The sequence below is a fragment of the Peromyscus californicus genome, unplaced genomic scaffold, assembly GCF_007827085.1.
Source record: "Peromyscus californicus insignis strain IS unplaced genomic scaffold, ASM782708v3 Scaffold_5__1_contigs__length_169319896, whole genome shotgun sequence".
NCBI lineage: Eukaryota > Metazoa > Chordata > Mammalia > Rodentia > Cricetidae > Peromyscus > Peromyscus californicus.
This window is the reverse complement of record NW_026294573.1, coordinates 160637452-160643739: the sequence shown is the minus strand read 5'-3', so window position 1 is coordinate 160643739 and position 6288 is coordinate 160637452. Positions and strand designations below refer to the sequence as shown.

The 6288-nt window shown below is 43.7% G+C and overlaps 1 pseudogene; it reads right to left on the bottom strand.

Moving 5' to 3' along the window:
- Nucleotides 1-5408: 5408 nt before the first annotated feature.
- Nucleotides 5409-6080, bottom strand: LOC128096042 (testis-expressed protein 30-like; annotated as a pseudogene).
- Between the last annotated feature and the right edge of the window lie 208 nt (nucleotides 6081-6288).

Below are 6288 nucleotides of genomic sequence, written 5' to 3'. Positions count from 1 at the left end.
ACTGCTGGACATCAATCTCAAATCACTATCTAAACAAGTAGCTAACCCTGCAGACAGTGTCTTAACTGCTCTCTTATGAACACCCCATGAGAGATGTAATGTAATACAGAGACGGCCTGTTGTGTAGCCTTTCCGTGGGCTGTGGCCCACTAATGGATGACCCTCAGGCGGGGACTTCAGTCTCTGAAGGCCCACAGAGTTGGTTGTCTGTTCGTGTGATTGAGATTTACAGTTTGTGCACTCCACCAAATGAGCTCTGTTGCTTTACAGCTGCGTGTTGGCCATGAAAAGGTCATGATATCTTCCTTCACAATTTTTTTCTTTGTGATCCAAAGGTACTTTGGTCTCCTGCCTTCCCTTTGGGCTCAAGGTGAAGTGCTCCTAAGTAGCCAATTAAAAAAATTTTACTCCACCCACACTTCCCATGGGAAATGCAGACTCACATGGTTTTATAGGCAGACAAGGAGACCAAGAGGTGTATTCAGGTGACAGCTGCTGTGAGTTTTGTGTAAAATATTGAAGGGGTAAACCCTGGGCAGATAATGTCTGCACCAATACTGAAGGGTGAACCCTGGGCAGATAATGTCTGCATCAATACTGAAGGAGTAAACCCTGGGCAGATAATGTCTGCACCAGTACTGAAGGGGTAAACCCTGGGCAGATAATGTCTGCATCAATACTGAAGGGGTAAACCCTGGGCAGATAATGCACCAGTACTGAAGGGGTAAACCCTGGGCAGATAATGTCTGCACCAATACTGAAGGGTAAACCCTGGGCAGATAATGTCTGCACCAATACTGAAGGGTAAACCCTGGGCAGATAATGTCTGCACCAGTACTGAAGGGTAAACCCTGGGCAGATAATGTCTGCACCAGCACTGAAGGGGTAAACCCTGGGCAGATAATGTCTGCACCAATACTGAAGGGTAAACCCTGGGCAGATAATGTCTGCACCAATACTGAAGGGTAAACCCTGGGCAGATAATGTCTGCACCAATACTGAAGGGTAAACCCTGGGCAGATAATGTCTACACCAATCAGTTCTGTGTGGTGGGGCTAAAACTCCTCAAAGCATAAGCTTTACAGCTTATGCTTTGAGGAGTTTTAGTAGTCACATATATTACTTTCAAATTACAAAATAAACATGGGGAGACATTCACTTATGCTCCATTCCTGACACTTAGGAGAGGGGACATTGTTTGATGTATGATTAGTGATTTTATTCTGAGTAAAGAATGTAATAATGAGATGATAGCCAAATATTCAAAAGAATCATCAAGCCACTTGCTTATTCCATAGCACTGTCGGATGAATAGGGAGACGGACAGGAAGCCGACAGCTGACTGAGAAGTGGTGGGAAGATGTGTTCTGAGGACTGCTCACATCCATCTCCTGTGTTTAGGAAGGACTGTGTCTGAGAGCGGGAAGAAAGTGCAAACATCAGAAGGTCCCTGCTTTTAGCCGGTGCTGTAGGAGGTAGCATGACTGTTAAGTTGTGCACGTTTGGAGGAGATGAGTTGGCATGTGTAGGCGGCAGCCCCGAGTAGAGTCTCCCCAGACCGAATGTGCTTCCCAGACCTCCAGGCATGACGTTTGACTCCAGAATCTTGGTGGTGGTTATACGGGTGAATCCACTATGTAACCATTCATCAAATTCTATATTTAAAAGGTGTGCTTGTCTCTGTGTGTTAGACTTCAATTTTTTAAAAAAAGGAAACTTGAAAAGACCAAAACAAACCATCCTTCCACATCTCTGCTTCTGTCTTTCTGTAGCACTCTGTGGTGGCCACTGTTCCATGGTGGCTACTGCTCCGTGGTGGCCACTGCTCCGTGGTGGCCACTGCTCTGTGGTGGCCACTGCTCCGTGGTCACCACCACTTTGGATCCTTCTACCCTTGGCCTGGCCAATCATAGCAGTCCATCCCAGAGTTCAGTGACTGTGGGTGTGTCTTAGGGAGGGCCAATCAGAGTCCTATGTTGCCTACCCCAAAGTGGGGAAGAAGGAGTTGGTGTTACTATGTTAATCCCTCTATACAATTTTTTTTTTTTTTAAATCTTGGCTGCTTACAGATTTTAAAATCTCCAGAGTCAGGAAGTCATCCTTGACTGTCTTGGATCGTCTCAGCCCTTGGTGTCGTGGAAAGCCGGGTGACACCTGCATCCGCAGCCTGTCGTCACCTGGAGTTATCCTGAGAACGCTTCCCCGTTCAGTACATCAGGCTTTTTAACCCAAGCAGGGGCAATGTGATCGTGTGTTTCCTCCTCCTTCACAGCACCACGGATCCAGTGGAAGGTGAATTCTTACACAAATTGCAAGAAGAAGATTGGTTTCATTTAGAAAGCCTTTATAACTCGATGCCCAGTTCCCCAGATGACAAAATAGTATTCTCTGTATGTCTCTGCAGTGTGGAGTAGCAGGTCCAGGCCATTTCCTAGACCTACAACCGCTTTGGAGTTTTCTTCTCTAAGTCACTGATGCTGTTAGATGGTGAAACTGAGCATGCTTTACGAGAGGGATAGTTATCCCACAGACCAAGAAAACCTGACCTTGGCACTCTCTGCAGCCTGAAAATGAACTCACTCATCTATGTTGGTCTTGTGTGCTTTCCTGAATCCATTTCAAAGTGTTCACACTATTAAAATAAATAAACCAATACACTATTTAGTTCTTAGTGTCTTGACCAGAAGGAAGAAAAAAGAAAGTGCTGTGTGTATCTAATCCTGTTTAGTGTGTGTGTGTGTGTGTGTGTGTGTGTGTGTGTGTGTGTGTGAGAGAGAGAGAGAAGAGAGAGAGAGAGAGAGAGAGAGAGAGAGAGAGAGAGAGAGAGAGAGAGAGAGAGAGAGAACCCCAGCCCTCAGGTATTTAATATTTTCCTACACAAGTATACTACTATTGGCAGCATGTGTCTGCATGCCTGTAGTCCCAGTGCTTGGGACATGGAAGCAGGAAGATCAGAAATCCAAGATCAGTCAGGACTACATGAGACAAGAAAGGAAGGAAGGGAGAGAGGAGAGAGGGAGGGAAGGAGGAGGAGGAAGGGAGGAGGGAGGGAAGGAGGACGGGAGGGAGACAGGCAAGCCACTCCACCTCATTTTGGAAGATGATCATCAGTCTCTTGGCTGCATTTGTGTGTGCCGTGGTGTGGCGGCTTGACTTGTTTTGTTAGTGCCCTGTGCTTTTGCTCGGTCCAGGGACTCGGACTTATCAGGATATTTTTATGTCCCAGGGCACAGGGTGAAAGCCTCATCCAACAGGTTGGCATTAGGAAACGGGACCTTTGAGAGGAGAGTAGGTGTTAATTCATGATCAGACTCCACCCCAGCGAGTGGATTCGGTGCCTTTACAAGGCGGCCCCGGGGAGCCACCTTGCTTCTTCCATGTGTGGACATGACTACAAGGTGCCCTGCCATTGAAAAGTGGGTCCTCACAGACTCAGAGCCACACGCCTGTAATCCCAGCTCTTGGGAGGATGGGGAGTTCATGGCCATCACCAGCTGTAAGTTAGAAACCAGCCTGGACTACATGAGACTCTATCTCAAAACGGCTGCCCCCAATGCCAGCAACCAACAAGAAAAACAGTTCCAGGAACTCATACTGCCTTGAACTTGGACATCTCTGCCTCAAGAATAAATTTCTGTTGTTTTTAACTTACTCAGTTTATGGCATTTTCTTTTGCAGCAGCCAGTATGAACTAAGACAGTATGCGATATTTCGTTTAAATATTTAAATGTCATGATCTCTAACAAAAGAATGTGAAAGTCTATCCAAAATTTGAGAGCTGTGTGTGGTGGCGCACACCTTTAATCCCAATACTTGGAAGAGACAGAAACAGGAGGATCTCTGTGACTTCCAGGCCATCGTGGTCTACATACTGAGTTCCAAGGCAGCTACAAAACAAGCCAGCCCTGTATCAAAAACAAAACAAAATTTGAAATTACTTTTTTTTTTTTTTTTTTAGTCAGGGTTTCTCTATGCAGCCCTGGCTCACCTGGAACTTACTTTGTAGACCAGGCTGTTCTTGAACTCAGAGATCTGCCTGCCTCTGCCACCCAAGTGTTGGGATTAAAGGCATGTGCCACCACTGCCTGGCTTGAAATTACTTTTAAAAATGAAGAATCATGATGATTCATATGTATCTTGTTAAGCTTAAACATTTGTTCTGTTCATTAACTAAAACTGGGCATGGTACACATCTTTACTTCCAGCACTTAGAAGACAGAGTTATATGAATTTTTGTGAGTTTGAGGTGAGCATATTCTATATAGAGAGGCCCTGTGTCAAAAAGAAAAAAAATTCTTTGTATTAATGACTTTCTTCATTTCTGAGTTTTTAATATTCTCTGGACATCTAACCCCTACCATGGCTAGGGCATATACATCTAAATGCATTTTCCTCCATGATTGCCAAGAATGTGTTCCTGGACTTCTGTTGGTAGACAGCCATTGTTGGGATAATTGGACCACAGTTTGTAAGTGCGCACGTGTGTGTGTGTGTGTGTGTGTGTGTGTGTGTGTGTGTGTGTGTGTTAATTTATTAGAATATATATACTTATTATATATATCAAAAAAAGAATGTGTTCCTCTTTTTTGATATATATAATATATATCAGATTTTAGAGAATTTGAAGTTTATCGGTCCACATTCATCTTAAGCATCTGAATATGAAAGAGACATCATGAAAAATTAGGTGAAAAACTTGCCAATTTATGGTACCTAAAGAATTTTTGGCTGGGGTTTTTGGTGTATAAATTATTCTTAATTGAGCAATAAAAAATATGAGGGCGTAAAAAATAGATGCAGGTCATTTAAACTGGCAGGCTACAAAAGAAATACAAACATCTGTTAACGGGGTGAAAACGGCCACTTCATTAACAGTTACGGAACTGCACATAATGGAACAATGGAGGCCAGCCAGGTGTGGTGACACATACTTAATTCTAGCACCCAGGGGGCAGAGGCAGGGAGATCTCTGTGAGTTTGAGCCTGGCCTGGTCTACAAATGGAGTTCTAGGCCAGCCAGGGCTACATAGTATGACCATGATGTCTCAAAAACAAAAACTAATGGAATCAACATTTGATATTTTCTTGTGAAAGCAACTATGGAGAGTACTGAGAAGCAAGCACTCCCATATGCCGTCAACGCACTGAAGAGCCGAATGCCGAGATTCGAGGGAAGGCGGTCTGACTGGGTATCAAATTCATACATTTGACCTTATTATTATTGTTGTTGTTGTGGTGGTGGTGATTGTGGTTCTTTATCAAATTAACTGTACATTTTTTTTTCCCAAAATAACAAGGCTTTTGGCGGGAGGGTGAGACAGGTTTCTCTGTGTAGCCCAGGTTGTCCTGGAACTTGTTCTGTAGACCATGTTGGCCTTGAACCAAAATAACTTAGCTTTTAATGACAATTATTTCTTGTCCATTTCAGCGATTTCTTGGCTGAAACAAGATCTGTGTGTTTCTTTCTTTGAAAACTGTTGACCGTCCTTCCATTGCCGTGAAGTGATTTGCCTTCTCAAGCCAATGGATGTTACCGGGAGCTTACACCTCCTTACCACTTTCTCCAATGAGTTCTTCTCACGCATTTTGTCTGCTGAGGCGGGCACAAGCAGTACAGGATCCTTTAGACAAAAGGGACCTTCGTCTCTGTGTTTCTGCCGCTGCTTTCGATGGTGCAATGGATAAGAAATGCAAATATGACCTCAAACAAAAGTGTCATCATCATCTGGCTCTGTATGACACATTCCAGAAGCAGTGGCTCTTGAGTCCATCCAATAGCCTCCAAGAAAAACACCAGCAAGTTTATATTCTCCTGAGGTCTTTAGGTAATTCAGAACTGCTATAGATGACTTAATTCTGTGCACAGTATTAAAGCCTTTGCAAGTAAATCTTAGGCAAAACAAAACAAGCAAACAAAAACTCTCATGAGATGCACATGGGATGCCAGCGACATCAACTGAGGAGAATTCACATCTCCTGATGCTCCATGTCTAAGAATTACGCCATACACTGTGTTCTTGTAGGTACTACACAAATAGCATCTGGTAACTTATTTTTAATTAAACCTCTGTATGACTCATTTTCACTGTTGAATAATAAACATAAAGTACATTACATTGAGGAAGCAAAGAACATCTCCCCTGAAGCACACTGGCGCCCAACTGCCCTCACTCTTTTCAGGGAGTGAACTCTTGACATTTTACTGCAAGGAATCTCTCCTATTGAGTCATAGATAGACACAGATATTGATCACAGTGTGAGCCAAAATAGTATAAAATAGAAATAACT